We start from the raw sequence: 16908 nt of genomic DNA, 5'->3' as shown, positions 1-16908 counted from the left end.
CTGGATTGATACCTTGGTTCTCAAAAAACTGAGGGAAATAGTTACGCTACTTTGCTGCATCACCCTTTCCTCTTCAAGGGAAAACCAACGCATGCTCAAGAGGTAGCAGCCAGCTCCTGTGTACATCACCTCCCATGGTCCTTGGTGCCTTGTTCTCGGATGAGCTAATCACGGGAGGACGAGCCAGGGTGCGCAACCCGGTGCCTCATCACCACGGGAGCCGCGCGCCAGGTGTCTTTCTTCAGGATTTTCGGATGAGAAGACTGGGCACGGCGTCTGTGCTCGGGTCCGTCCCTGTAGCATTGATAAACAGAACGACCGAGCTCTATCTGGTGGGCTAGCCCCGTTCACGTCACCTCCCGGGGTCATTGGTGTCTGGCCTTCTCATGTGATTGCCTTAGGAAATTCATTCGGCGCAGGTTATCTAACCATCTCGCAGGACCACCACAGCTATCAAGATTCAAGTCAGGTGCAACCCGCCTTGAGGTAGGGCCTCGTGAGTCCCTCACTGGCTCATGAGTGCCCAAACACACCTCGTCTGGCCCTGCCATGCAACCCACGTGTCAGGGCGGGGCTGTACAAGAACTGGGGGCACCACTCAGAGGGAGCCCTCACCCACGCACCAGTGGAAGCACCATGCTCCATGCTGGCAGTCGACATGGTCGAGGAGCGGCTATGCCCGTGCAAGTGCGGAAGCGCTATGCTCCGTGCTGGTAATAAACAACTTATGGCGGCCCCATGGCCGCATCAACCTCAGGGAGCCATCCGGCTCGGTGTCCAGCCTCGTCGCAACGCTTCCCCCCAGGAGAGTCGCGCGAGGGGGCTGGGCACGGGGGCTGCACTCAGGTCACGCCTGGCGTACGCCACCCTGCCAGGTCCCCCGGACCTGGTTGTCGCGCCCCTCTCCCGAGCGGGACCTTTGCGAGGACAGGTATGGAGGTCTATTTGCGCGTCAAGGCGGACTCATGAGCATCGTGACTTAGGAGCCTAACTGGCCACGTAGCCCCTCACCCCTTGGTCTCATCCTGGTGATCCGGATGACCCAACGGTGGCTGAGGCATGCGCGGGGTAAGGCCCTACCGATGCAGAACGCTAATACCTATTTTTGCATTTTCTTTCCGCAGGCTATTTGCGCGTCAAGGGGGACTCCTGAGCATCGCGACGCAACGGGTCATGTAGCCCCTCACCCCTTGGTCTCGTCCTGGTGATCCGGACGACCCACCACAGCTGAGGCATGTGCAGGGCCGGGCCCTGCTGACGTAGAACATCAAGCAAACTGGAAGGAGATAGCGGAATCCTAACAAATTATTACAAGACATACTGTTCTTCCAATGCCAAACACAAATTTTGACGCCTCCACGAGGCACGTTGCATATCGCAGGAAAGTTTGCAGGAAAGTAAAAACGGGAAGGAGCACCACCGTCCACTGGCCAGCCTCCTCTTCAGCCTTGGGCGCCATCGTCAGGGAGCGCCTCCCCGTCCGTAGCATCGCCGTTGCCCATGCCGTCAGCCATGGTCACAGGGTCGGCGGCACCATCAGCTGGAGGCGCGGGGTTGATGGCGAGGAATTTTTCCAATAGGGCCTCCACCCGGCCCTTCACGGCTTCGGCAGTGTTAGGGCTTCCCCCTCCACCATGGGCGCTCGTCCATGGGCTCGAGAAGGGCGTCGAGGTCGACGCTGGGGTCGCGAAGATGAAGGTGGCTGAAGACGCACGTTAGGGCTGATGAGGAGAGTGCGCGGGCTTCCCCCTCCACCATGGGGCCGATCCCGTTGACGACATCCTCGAGCACCGTGACGAGCTGGGGGAGTAGCTGGGCGGGCCCATCATCATCAGTCATCAACGTCTTCTCCAAGCCCTTCTCATAGAGCTCCTGCAGAGCTTCTCGGGACCTCATCTCAAGAGATTTGAAGGCCACGCGATCTTCAGCAAGGACCTTTGCCTTGGCCTCTAGCTAGGCCTTCTCCGCCTCCACCTTCTTCTCCAGCTCCTCCAGGCGGCGGCGCTCCACGGCTTGCACCCGCGCCAGCTGCTCCAGCTTTGTGTCACGGCCGACGATCGCGTCTTCTCGAGCCTTCAGCTTCTCCTCCCGTGCCTCATTCTGATGAGCTTCGGCAGCACATTCATTGCGCAGGGTCTCCAGCTCGGCTTCCGCCACCCGGCAGTGCTCCTTGGCGTCCTCGTCATCCTTTAATGCCACCTCGCGGGCGGCTGCGGCTAGGTCCACAGCCCACTTACCCTCCTTAGAAGCTGCCACCGCCTGGCCCCATGCCGCCCTCATGGACACATTGGACCATAACCACCCCGAGATCAGCTCCAGGCGCCCCGACGCCAAGTGATGGTCAGCGCCCTAAAGATCTTCCCGAAATTGGGTCAGCACGGAAAAAGCTTCCTCCAGAGCATCAGGCGAGGCAGAAGGATCATGGCCCAGCAACATGATATGAATAGGAGGAGGCAGCATCGGCTCCAGGGCCTGCAGGTCGGCGGCAGGAGAGGAGGCCCGGGGCTCCCGAGCCTTCGGAGCCTCAGCAAGCAAGCCGGGAGCAGGCGCCTCCGGAGCTGGCTTGGCCATGGAGATCGTCTTCTCCTGAGGTCGGGCCTTTGAATCTCGCGAGGACGACCGGGACACTGAGGCTCGGGAGTCGCCACTATCCCTCTGCGCTAGAGGAGGCGCGGCAGCAGCCAGCTGTGGGGCTTCAGGGGTTGCGGTCTCCTCCTTCTTCTTCTTCGCCACCGACATTGGCCTGTCGGTGCAAGGAAGACATCAAGAAACTGCAGCAAGGATAGGGACAAAAGATTAGGATGAAGCGCTTACTAATCTACGGCGGCGTACACCCTCGGCCTCTGCTGGAGCATCGAGCCCAAAGGTTTCCTGACCTGAAGCACAGGCGCGCGAACCCCAGGGGCTGGCAAGGGCGTGGCAGCTAGACCCGCATCGGCGCTGGCTGACGATGGAGCAGCAACATCGCCTCAGGAGATCAGTGCCGACCTACCCTTCTTCAGGACCTTGGCCGGCGGCTTCTTCGGGGGGGGGGGGGTCCCGGACCTTGTCGTGACCCCAGCGGAGATAAGCGACTCCATCACCGGGTGCTTGCTGGCCTCATCGTCGTCAGGAAGGGTGCGGGGGAGATTCGCCATGTGGAGAGGAGAGGTCTCCCCAGCCCCCTCTCGGGTCGCCTCCGAGTCAGCCTCGACAGACTCACCATAGGACACCATCACTGGGGCTGCCACCTCTGGAGCCCCAGTAGGCGCCGGCGGCACGAGCCCGCACTCGCTGAAGACGAGCATGGCGGCAGTGATCTTCAACCCATCCGGGTGGCGGTACAGTGGAAGATGGGTGTCAGGCAGATACCCATGATCCTCCGCAACCAGGAGGTGGAGGACCTTGTCCAGCTCCTCGTCGGACAAGGCGTCTGGGTGCAGGCGGAGGTCACCCCCTCGTTCTTCCATGAGCCTCCACAAGGGGCGCGAGCGTGCCTGGAGCGAGGCCAAGCGCTTGATATGTCTCCAACGTATCTATAAGTTTTGATTGTTTCAAGCAAATATATTATCCATCTAGGATGTTTTATATGCATTTATATGCTATTTTATATGATTTTTGGGACTAACCTATTAACCTAGAGCCCAGTGTCAGTTTCTGTTTTTCCTTGTTTTTGAGTATTACAAAATAGGAAAACCAAACGGAGTCCAATTGACCTGAAAATTAACGGAGAGAATTTTTGGACCATAAGAAGCCCACGGAGTACCGGAGATGGGCCAGAAGAGTCTAGAGGCACCCACGAGGGTGGGGGGCGCGCCCCCTACCTCGTGGCCGCCTCGGGGACCCCCCGGACTTGTTCCTGACTCCAACACCTCTTATATATACCCAAACTTCCAGAAAGAAACCTAGATTGGGAGTTCCGCCGCCGCAAGCCTCTGTAGCCAACGAAAACCAATCTAGACCCATTGCGGCACCCTGCCGGAGAGGGAAATCCCTCTCCAGAGAGGGAAATCCCTCTCCGGTGGCCATCTTCATCATCCCGGCGCTCTCCATGACGAGGAGGGAGTAGTTCACCCTCAGGGATGAGGGAATGTACCAGTAGCTATCTGTTTGATCTCTCTCTCTCTCTCTCTCACACACACACTTGTGTTCTTCATTCGGCACGCTCTTGATGTATCGCGAGCTTTGCTATTATAGTTGGATCTTATGATGCTTCTCCCCCTCTACTCTCTTGTGATGAATTGAGTTTTCCCTTTGAAGTTATCTTATCGGGTTGAGCCTTTAAGGATTTGAGAACACTTGATGTATGTCTTGCATGTGCTTATCTGTTGTGACAATGGGATATTCACATGATCCACTTGATGTATGTTTTGGTGATCAACTTGCGAGTTCCGTGACCTTGTGAACTTATGCATAGGGGTTGGCACACGTTTTCATCTTGACTCTCCGGTAGAAACTTTGGGCACTCTTTGAAGTTCTTTGTGTTGGTTGAATAGATGAATCTGAGATTGTGTGATGCATATTGTATAATCATACCCACGGATACTTGAGGTGACATTGGAATATCTAGGTGACATTAGGGTTTTGGTTGATTTGTGTCTTAAGGTGTTATCCTAGTACGAACTATATGGTAGATTGAAAGGAAAGAATAGCTTCGTGCTATTTTACTACGGACTCTTGAATAGATCGATCAGAAAGAATAACTTTGAGGTGGTTTCATACCCTACAATAATATCTTCGTTTGTTCTCCGCTATTAGTGACTTTGGAGTGACTCTTTGTTGCATGTTGAGGGATAGTTATATGATCCAATTATGTTATTATTGTTGAGAGATCTTGAACTAGTGAAAGTATGAACCCTAGGCCTTGTTTCCTAGCATTGCAATACCGTTTACGCTCACTTTTACCACTTGCTACCTTGCTGTTTTTATATTTTTAGATTACAAAAACCTATATCTACCATCCATATTGCACTTGTATCACCATCTCTTTGCCAAACTAGTGCACCTATACAATTTACCATTGTATTGGGTGTGTTGGGGACACAAGAGACTCTTTGTTATTTGGTTGCAGGGTTGTTTGAGAGAGGCCATCTTCATCCTATGCCTCCTACGGATTGATAAACCTTAGGTCATCCTCTTGAGGGAAATTTGCTATTGTCCTACAAACCTCTACTCTGGAGGCCAAACAATGTCTACAAGAAGAAGGTTGTGTAGTAGACATCAAGCTCTTTTTGGCGCCGTTGTCGGGGAGGTTAGCGCTTGAAGGTATATCTTTAGATCTTGCAATCGAATCTTTTAGTTTCTTGTTTTATCACTAGTTTAGTCTATTAAAGAAAATTACAAAAAATGGAATTAAGGTTGCCTCATATGCTTCATCTTTTTAATGTGTTTCGTGAAAATAAGGATTCCGATAATTGTGCCAAAGTGTTAGAACAAGATAGTATTAAAATGTTTGGCACTAAATCTTTGGATGATGAGCATGATTGCAGTGTTGTTAGTATGAATTCTTTGAATATCCATGATGCTAATGATATGAAAAGCCACAAGCTTAGGGATGCTATGTTTGATGAAGATGATATTTTTTGTCCCCCAAGTTTTGATAAGAAAATTTATTTTCATGATAGCATGCCTCCTATTTACGATGATTATATTGATGAAAGTGGGTTTGGAAGAGTGTCAACTTTAGGAAGTAATGATCTCACTATCTTGGTGGGTGTTGAATCTTGTTGTGATAATTATGAAAGTGGGTTTGGAGAGGTCAAGACTTTAGTTAATGTTAATCCCACTATTTTGGAAGAGTGTCAACTTTCCATACATGTGGATCGTGTTAAGAATATGTTTTGTTATAGCTATATTGTTGAATTCATTCATGATGCTACTGAAAATTATTAAGAGGGAGGAATATATGCTTGTAGGAGTTGCAATAATATCAAGTTTCCTCTCTATGTGTTGAAAATCTTGAAGTTATCCTTGTTTTACCTTCCTATGCAAGTTGATTCTTGTTCCCACAAGTTGTTTGCTCACAAAATCTCAATGCATAGGAAGTGGGTTAGGCTTACATGTGGTAGTTATATTCTTCATGATGCTCTCTTTATGTTTCAATTCTTATCTTTTATGTGAGCATCATTGAAATCATCATGCCTTGCTAGGGGCGTTAACCGATAGCGCTTGTTGGGAGGCAACCCAATTTTATTTTTGTTCCTTGCTTTTTGTTCCTGTTTAGTAATAAATAAATCATCTATCCTCTGTTATGATTGTGTTTTTTATGTTTTCATTAGTGTTTGTGCCAAGTAAAGCCTTTATGATCTTCTTGGGTGATTGTTATTTGATCTTGCTGTAAAAAACAGAAAGTATGCGCTCATGAAAATAATTTTCATCTTTTACCAGAGAGCGATAAAATACCAATTCCACTTGCAGTAGATCAATATACAAATTTCTCAGGTTGTCCTAATTTCTCAGAAGTTTGGAGTTACAGAAGTATTCCAAACCTCCAGATTGCTACAGACTGTTTTGTTTTTGACAGGTTATGTTTTCTATGTGTTGTTTCCTTATTTTGATGAATCTATGAGTAGTATCAGAGGGTATGAACCATAGAGAAGTTGGAATACAGTATATATTACACCAATATGAATTTAGAATGAGTTTACAACAGTACCTAAGTGGTGATTTGTTTTCTTATACTAATGGAGCTTACGAGTTTTCTGTTAAGTTTTGTGTTGTGAAGTTTTCAAGTTTTGGGTAAAGATTCAATGGACTATGGAATAAGGAGTGGCGAGAGCCTAAGCTTGGGGATTCCCAAGGCACCCCAAGGTAATATTCAAGGACAACCAAGAGCCTAAGCTTGGGGATGCCCCAGATGGCATCCCCTCTTTCGTCTTCGTTCATCGGTAAGTTTACTTGGAGCTATATTTTTATTCACCACATGATATGTGTTTTGCTTGGAGCGTCATTTTATTTTATTTTGTTTTTCTTGCTGTTTGAATAAAGTACCAATATCTGATATTCTTAAATGTCAGAGAGTCTTCTTATAGTTACATAATTATTCGACTACTCATTGATCTTCACTTATATCTTTCAGAGTAGTTTGTCGTTTGCTCTAGTGCTTCACTTATATCTTTTTAGAGCACGGTGGTGGTTTTATTTTATAGAAATTATTGATCTCTCATGCTTCACTTATATTTTTTGAGAGTCTTTTAGAACAGCATGGTAATTTGCTTTGGTTATGAATCTAGTCCTAATTTGATGGGCATCCAAGAGGGATATAATAAAAACTTTCATATAAAGTGCGTTGAATACTATGAGAAGTTTGATGCTTGATGATTGTTTTGAGACATGAGAATGGTGATATTAGAGTCATGCTAGTTGAGTAGTTGCTAATTTGAGAGATACTTGTGTTAAAGTTTGTGATTCTCGTAGCATGCATGTATGGTGAACCGTTATGTGTTGAAGTTGGAGCATGATTTATTTTTTGATTGTCTTCCTTATGAGTGGCGGTCGGGGACGAGCGATGGTCTTTTCCTACCTATCTATCCCCCTAGGAGCATGCGCGTAGTACTTTGTTTCGATAACTAATAGATTTTTGCAATAAGTATGTGAGTTCTTTATGACTAATGTTGAGTCCATGGATTATACGCACTCCGACCCTTCCACCATTGCTAGCCTCTCTAGTACCGTGCATCTTTCGCCGGTACCATAAACTCACCATTTACCTTCCTCAAAACAGCCACCATACCTACCTATTATGGCATTTCCATAGCCATTCCGAGATATTTTGCCATGCAACTTTCCACTGTTCCGTTTATTATGACACGCTCCATCATTGTCATATTGCTTTTCATGATCATGTAGTTGACATTGTATTTGTGGCAAAGCACCGTTCATAATTCTTTCATACATGTCACTCCTGATTCATTGCACATCCCGGTACACTACCGGAGGCATTCACATGGAGTCATATTTTGTTCTAAGTATCGAGTTATAATTCTTGAGTTGTAAGTAAATAAAAGTGTGATGGTCATCATTATTAGAGCATTATCCCATGTGAGGAAGGGATGATGGAGACTATGATTCCCCCACAAGTCGGGATGAGACTCCGGACTAAAAATAAAAAGAAAAGAAAAAAGAGGCCATAAAAAGGAGAAGGCCCAAAAAACAAAAAAACAAAAAAATGAGAGAAAAAGAGAGAAGGGGCAATGCTACTATCCTTTTACCACACTTGTGCTTCAAAGTAGCACCATGATCTTCATCATAGAGAGTCTCCTATGTTGTCACTTTCATATACTAGTGGGAATTTTTCATTATAGAAATTGGCTTGTGTATTCCAATGATGGCCTTCCTCAAAGTGCCCTAGGTCTTCGTGAGCAAGCGAGTTGGATGCACACCCACTTAGTTTCTTTTTGAGCTTTCATACACATATAGCTCTAGTGCATCTGTTGCATGACAATCCCTACTCACTCACAATGAAATCTATTGATGGGCATCTCCATAGCCCGTTGATACGCCTAGTTGATGTGAGACTGTCTTCTCCTTTTTGTCTTCTCCACAACCACCATTCTATTCCACCTATAGTGCTATGTCCATGGCTCACGCTCATGTATGGCGTGAATATTGAAAAAGTTTGAGAACATCAAAAGTATGAAACAATAGCTTGGCTTGTCATCGGGGTTGTGCATGATTTAAATATTTTGTGTGATGAAGATAGAGCATAGCCAGACTATATGATTTTGTAGGGATAGCTTTCTTTGGCCATGTTATTTTGAGAAGACATGATTACTTTGTTAGTATGCTTGAAGTATTATTATTTTTATGTCAATATTAAACTTTTGTCTTGAATCTTTCAGATCTGAATATTCTTGCCACTATAAAGAGAATTACATGGATAAATATGTTAAGAAGCATTCCACATCAAAAATTCTGTTTTTATCATTTACCTACTCGAGGACGAGCAGGAATTAAGCGTGGGGATGATTGATACGTCTCCAACGTATCTACAATTTTTGATTGTTCCATGCTATTATATTATCCATCTAGGACGTTTTATATGCATTTATATGCTATTTTATATGATTTTTGGGACTAACCTATTAACCTAGAGCCCAGTGCGAGTTTCTGTTTTTCCTTGTTTTTGAGTATTGTAGAAAAGGAAAACCAAACAGAGTCCAATTGACCTAAAAATTCACGGAGATAATTTTTGGACCAGAAGAAGCACACGGAGTACCGGAGATGGGCCAGAAGAGTCCCAAGGCACCCACGATGTGGGGGGTGCGCCCTATCCCACTGGGCGCGCCCCCTACCCCGTGGCCGCCTCGGGGACCCCCCCTGACTTGTTCCTGACTCCAATACATATTATATATACCCAAACTTTCAGAAAGAAACCTAGATCGGGAGTTCCGCCGCCGCAAGCCTCGGTAGCCACCGAAAACCAATCTAGACCCGTTCCGGCACCCTGCCGGAGGGGGAAATCCCTCTCGGGTGGCCATATTCATCATCCCGGTGCTCTCCTTGCCGAGGAGGGAATAGTTCACCCTCGGGGCTGAGGGTATGTACCAGTAGCTATGTGTTTGATCTCTCTCTCTCTCTCTCTTGTGTTCTTGATTCGGCATGATCTTCATGTATCGCGAGCTTTTCTATTATAGTTGGATCTTATGATGCTTCTCCCCCTCTACTCTCCTGTGATGAATTGAGTTTTCCCTTTGAAGTTATCTTGTCGGATTGAGTCTTTAAGGATTTGAGAACACTTGATGTATGTCTTGCATGTGCTTATCTGTGGTGAGAATGGGATATTCACGTGATCCACTTGATGTATGTTTTGGTGAAGAACTTGCGAGTTCCATGACCTTGTGAACTTATGCATATGGGTTGGCACACGTTCTCATCTTGACTCTCCGGTAGAAACTTTGGGGCACTCTTTGAAGTTCTTTGTGTTGGTTGAATAGATGAATATGAGATTGTGTGATGCATATCGTATAATCATACGCACAGATACTTGAGGTGACATTGGAATATCTAGGTGACATTAGGGTTTTGGTTGATTTGTGTCTCAAGGTGTTATTCTAGTACGAACTCTAGGATAGATTGAACGGAAAGAATAGCTTCGTGTTATTTTACTATGGACTCTTGAATAGATCGATCAGAAAGAATAACTTTGAGGTGGTTTCGTACCATACAATAATCTCTTCGTTTGTTCTCCGCTATTAGTGACTTTGGAGTGACTCTTTGTTGCATGTTGAGGGATAGTTATATGATGTAATTATGTTATTATTGTTGAGAGAACTTGCACTAGTGAAAGTATGAACCCTAGGCCTTGTTTCCTAGCATTGCAATACCGTTTACGCTCACTTTTACCACTTGCTACCTTGCTGTTTTTATATTTTTAGATCACAAAAACCTATATCTACCATCCATATTGCACTTGTATCACCATCTCTTCGCCGAACTAGTGCACCTATACAATTTACCATTGTATTGGGTGTGTTGGGGACACAAGAGACTCTTTGTTATTTGGTTGCAGGGTTGCTTGAGAGAGACCATCTTCATCCTACGCCTCCCACAGATTGATAAACCTTAGGTCATCCACTTGAGGGAAATTTTCTAGTGTCCTACAAACCTCTACACTGGGAGGCCCAACAACGTATACAAGAAGAAGGTTGTGTAGTAGACATCAGCGCTACGACAGGAACTCCTTGACGATCATGCCCCCCGTCAGCTTCTCCACCTTCGGGTCGTCCGGCTTCAGGTCAGCCGCCATCCTTCCCAGCACCTGCTTCTCGCCTGCTGGTCGGCACTGGCTTCCCTGTTGGAAGCACCGGGGCGAGGGTAGGGGCTCTTGGCGTTCATGAGGACCCATTTGCTCCAGAAGCCCTCTGCCTTCTTCCCGGATCTCGAGATTGCATTGGCTCCATTTGCCACAACGAAGTTGGCGCACCCTGAGCATGCCGCACCATCCTTGTTCCGGAGGTAGAAGAAATAGCGAAGCAGCGCCACAGACGGCATCACCCCCACGAATGCCTCACAATAGAAGGCGAAGATAGACAGGAGAAGGACATAATTGGGATGAAGATGGAGGGCATGGAGCTAGTAATGGCGGAGGACGGCGTAGAAAAACTCAAAGAAAGGGGGGACCAATCCCACGAAGACATTGTGCATGAAGAAGGGGTAGAAGGTGCTACCTGAGGTCTCAGGCTCGGCGGAGCCAACCCGAAGCGCGGTCTCTCCCCCTCGTTGCTAGCACCCACCGCCATTAGGAGCGCGGTGGCGAAGTTCTTCTCCGAGACACTAGGCACGTTCAAGGCGGGATCGTACCAGGAGGGCGAGCGCACGGCTTTCACCTTGTCGGACGCCATCGGCTGCAAGTTGAGGGAGGAGTCCTGGCATATTTGGAGTCTCTTGGAGCGAAGAACAAGAAAGGGGATGTGGAGCAAGATGAAGGAAGGTAATGAAGACTCTATAGCATGTGCCAGCCTTTTGTCAGGCGAGAACGGTTGCCGAGGCCGCGTGGGAAAGTGGAAGCGCCAACGTCCCACCAAGCGCCACGTGTCAATCAAGGCCGCAGGTGGTTGGGGCTCACGGCGCACCACACTTGACTGTTGGCTTCGCCTCGTAGCCAAGCCCGAGCGCGCCTTGGGCCCAGGGGCTATTGTCGGTGTTCTGGGACCAGGGGTGCCCAGACTTGCCTGCATGCGGGCCTGTGCGTGGCTCCATCAACGACCTGGTACATCCCATCTTCAGCAGCAACCACTCAAGACCCTCGCGAGGCGGACGACACCAAGGCCTCCTGTGGAGCAGCCTCACTAGGGTGGCTCCCAAGGAGCGGAGATCTCTATGCAAGGGGCACCTCGCGAGGTTCATGTGAAGTGAGCCATGACGACCAAGGCCAGGCGGGCGCTAGCGGGCGCAGTGTACCAGTTTCCTCTTTTGCTAAAGAGGCATGCACAGGCGAGGAGTCCCGAGGCATTAGTCAAAGGTTTCCATATCGGTGCAACAAGACCAAGACCAAGACCAGCAGGACGGAAGGACAGAGGTCACCACAGAGCCCATAGAAGCGTCACCACCAGAGCCTTTGGCAGGCGAAGACCAAGTTTTGTCAGGACAACTTATACTAGTTGTCTCCCTTCAACTTGGCTGTTGTGGGATCCCTTCCCGCCTAACATTTGGGAAGAGGACCAGGGCCTCTTTAAATAGGACTAGCCACCACCATAGGAGGGATCGACTCATCTTGGATCGGATCAATTCCATCCTCACATCCACCAGCGAGCCAAGATCAAGAACACCTCTTCTCCTGAGGCTGTTCACCCATTGTACTACTTCATTCTTAGCCCGTGAGGCAATCAACCAATACCACACTAGAGTAGTGTATTACACCGCAAGGTTGCCCAAACCAGTATAAACCCTTGTGTCTCTTGTTCCTTGGATTCGTCGAGCTAGGCGATGAGATCGTTGAGCGAGCGAACTAGGGAGAGAGTGTTCTTCGTGCGCACCCCAGAGTTCGAACCTCAAGGGTTAGCCGGAACCCGCAATCCGATAGTAGTTTCCTAGGTCATGCTGGTTTCTATAGGTGATTTATCGAAGACTTTTCTGAAATTTCTAGGCCTCTTACAAATCTTTTGCAAAAGGATGTTCCTTTTGTTTTTCATGATGATTGTCTAGAAGTCTTCGAAACACTTAAGAAAACCTTAATTTCTGCACCTATTGTTCAACCACCTGATTGGAACTTTCCTTTTGAAATTATGTGTGATGCTAGTGAGTATGCTGTTGGTGTTGTTCTAGGACAAAGAGTTGATAAGAAACTGAATGTTATTCATTATGCTAGTAAAACTCTAGACAATGCTCAATGAAATTATGCTAATACTGAAAAAGAATTTCTAGCAGTAGTGTTTGCTTGTGATAAATTTAGATCTTACATTGTTGATTCAAAAGTAATTGTTCAGACCGACCATGCTGCTATTAAATATCTTATGGAAAAGAAATGCTAGACCTAGACTTATTCGATGGGTTATCTTGCTACAAGAATTTGACTTACATATTACTGATAGAAAAGGAGCTGAGAACCCCATAGCTGATAACTTGTCTAGGCTTCAAAATGTGCTTGATGATCCATTACCTATTGATGATAGCTTTCCGGGTGAGCAGTTAGCTGCAATAAATGTTGCTCATAACACTCCTTGGTATGCCGACTATGCTAATTACATTGTTGCTAAATATTTACCAACTAGCTTTACATACCAACAAAAGGAAAAAATATTCTATGATTTAAGACATTACTTTTGGGATGACCCGCATCTCTATAAAGAAGGAGTAGATGGTATTATTAGGCATTGTGTACCTGAGCATGAACAGGGACAAATCCTATGGAAATGTTACTCCGAAGCCTATGGAGGACATCATGCCGAAGATAGAACTGTTCACAAGGTATTGCAATCTGGATTTTATTGGACTACTCTCTTCAAGGATGCCCGTAAGTTCATCCTATCTTGTGATGAATGCCAGAGAATAGGTAATATCGGTAAGCGTCAAGAAATTCCTATGAATTATTCAGTTAATGTTGAACCATTTGATGTTTGGGGATTCAATTACATGGGACCTTTTCCTTCCTCCAATGGGTATACACATATTTTGGTTGCTGTTGATTATGTTACTAAGTGGGTAGAAGATATTCCAACTTGTAGTGCTGATCACAACACCTCTATTAAAATGCTTAAGGAAGCTATTTTCCCAAGGTTTAGAGTCCCTAGATAATGACTGATGGTGGTTCACACTTTATTCATGGTGCTTTTTGTAAAATGCTTTCTAAGTATGATGTCAACCATAGAATTACATCACCTTATCATCCTCAGTATAGTGCTCAAGTTGAACTTAGCAATAGAGAAATAAAATTAATCTTGCAAAAGACTGTCAATAGGTCCCCGAAGAATTGGTCTAAGAAATTATATGATGCACTTTGGGCTTATAGAACAACATATAAACATCCTATGGGTATGTCTCCTTATAAAATGGTATATGGGAAAGCTTGCCACTTGCCTCTTGAGTTAGAACATAAAGCATATTGGGCAATCAAAGAACTCAACTATTTTTTCAAACTTGCCGGTGAAAAGAGGTTATTTGATATTATTTCCTTAGATGAATGGAGAACCCAAGCTTATGAAAATTCCAAGTTATTTAAAGAAACAGTTAAAAGATCGCATGATAAAAGAATCCAAAAGCATGAGTTTAAAGTTGGAGAATATGTTCTTTTGTACAACTCTCATTTCAGATTCTTTGTAGGAAAACTCCTCTCCAAATGGCAAGGACCCTATGTTATCAAGGAGATTTATTGGTCTAGAGCTATCAAAATAAATAATGTTGAAGGTACTAACCCAAAGGTTATTAATGGGCAACGAATAAAACATTATATCTCAGGTACGCCCATTAAAGTTGAAAGTAATATTATCCAGACTATTACACTAGAAGAACACATAAAACAGTCCTTCCGGAACACTCCAGATTCGTGAAAAATAAGGAGGTACGTGATACGGTAAGTAAACGGACTCTGAAAAATCTGCAAAAATATTTTTTGTTAGTTTTGGAATGTAATAAAAATTAGGAAAATAAGAAACTTCCAGGAAGTGCATTCCGGGGTTGCCAGGCGCGCCCAGGTGGGTTGTTGCCACCTCGGGTACCTTCCTGACTCCGTTTTTCTACAGTTTGCTTGTCTCCCAAGATAAAAAAATCTTTATATACCCCCCTGAACCTATTGATCACTGATAACCCACAAGTATAGGGGATCACAACAGTTTTCGAGGTAGAGTATTCAACCCAAATTTATAGATTTGACACAAGGGGAGCCAAAGAATATTTGCAAGTGTTAGCAGCTGAGTTGTCAATTCAACCACACCTGGAGATTAATTATTTGCAGCAATGTGATCAGTAGCAAAGTAATATGATAGTTTTGATAGTAGTGACAGTAGCAATAGTAACGGTAACAGTGATAGTAGTATTTTGTAGCGAGTGCAACAGTAATGATAGCAGTAGTAACTTAGCAAGAACAATATAATATAAATTTGTAGGCATTGGATCGGTGACTTGTTGGATCATATTCATCATGAGACAGTTATAACCTAGGGCAATAAGACACTAGCTCCAGTTCATAAATATAATGTAGGCATGTATTCCGTAAATAGTCATACGTGCTTATGGAAAGAATTTGCATGACATCTTTTGTCCTACCCTCCCGTAGCAGCGGGGTCCAATTGGAAACTAAGGGATATTAAGGCCTCCTTTTAATAGAGAACCGGAACAAAGCATTAACACACGGTGAATACATGAACTCCTCAAACTATGGTCATCACCGGGAGTGGTCCCGACTATTGTCACTTTGGGGTTGCCGGATCATAACATGTAGTAGGTGACTATAACTTGCAAGATCGGATCTAGAACATGGATATAATTGTCATAACATAAATGGTTCAGATCTAAAATCATGGCACCCGGGCCTAAAGTGACAAGCATTAAGCATGGAAAATTCATAGCAACATGAATCTTAGAACATAGTGGATACTAAGGATTAGGCCCTAACAAAACTAACTCGATTACATGATGAATCTCATCGAACTCCTCACCGACCAGTGAGCCTACGAAGGAATTACTCAATCTCGGTGGGGAGCATCATTGGCGATGGAGAAGTGTTAATGATTACGAAGAACGAAGATCCCCCTCTCTGGAGCCCCAAACGGACTCCAGATCTGGCCTGCCGATGAAGAACAGGAGGTGACGGCGGCTCCGTCTCGTGGATTGCGATAATTCTTTCTCCCCAAGTTTTTCTCCGAATATGTGATTTTATAGTATCAGGGTTGAGGTCTGTAGGGCCACCAGGTGGGGACAACTCACCTGGGCACGCCAGGAGGGGGGCGCCCTTGTGTGTTGTGCCCACCCAGGTGCCCCCTCCAGTGGATCTTGGCTCCAGAAATTCTCTTTATTGATATAATAAATCCTCGCAAAGTTTCGAAGAACTTTTATTTCTGCACAAAAACAACACCGTGGTAGTTCTGCTGAAAACAACATCAGTCCGGGGTTAGTTTCATTCAAATCATGCAAATTAGAGTCCAAAACAAGAGGAAAAGCGTTAGGAAAAGTAGATACGCTGGAGACGTATCAACTCCCCCAAGCTTAAACTTTTTCTTGTCCTTAGGCAATTCACTTGATAAACTGAAAGTGAAAAGGAAAAACTTTTACGAACTCTTTTGCTCTTGTTTGCTTAAATAAGCGTAAACATCACCCATGTTTTCAGCCAACATTATAACTAACCATGCCGACAATAACTCTTAAAAATTATATTAACTCATATCAATGACATAATCAGTTAGCAAGAAATAATAAGACATCTCAAACAGCAACACATTGTCAAAACAACCGTGATATAATATGACAATAGTGGTATCTTGCTAGCCCTTTCTGAGACCACAAAACAGAAATGCAGAGCACCCCCAAAGTTCAAGCAACGACTATACATTGTAATTCATGGTAGAAAAAATCCAGTCATGATGCACCCAACATTAGATACACACAATGCATCAGCATGACAGCAGTGCTCTCAGGTTCTGGTGCTTATTTTAGAAGGTGATGACACAGTATAAAAGTAAATAGATAGTCCCTTCGCATAGGGAAGCAATGATTCGCAGAGGTGCCAGAGCTCAAGTTTTAAAATAGAGGTAAATGATATTTTGAGACATGCACCTTTCTCATTTACTTCACGACCATCAGTTATCAATATCTTCCATGCTAAGCACGCTAGTGGCGGTTCCCAAGAGATAAAAGTAAAGGTTTTGACTCCGTTGGGAGTTTTTGTTTGATTATTTGTAAGCTTTTTATATTTGCGGTTTGGGACTTGGCATCCGTATTACCGCCCATTTCTCGTGCGATGGTGAGTGAATAAATACTCGACCTGAGAATAACCCG

This window comes from Triticum urartu, chromosome 5A (genome assembly GCF_056163025.1).
Source record: "Triticum urartu cultivar PI428250 chromosome 5A, HENAU_Tu73, whole genome shotgun sequence".
NCBI lineage: Eukaryota > Viridiplantae > Streptophyta > Magnoliopsida > Poales > Poaceae > Triticum > Triticum urartu.
The sequence above is the reverse complement of the archived record's forward strand: the minus strand, read 5'-3'. Positions refer to the sequence as shown.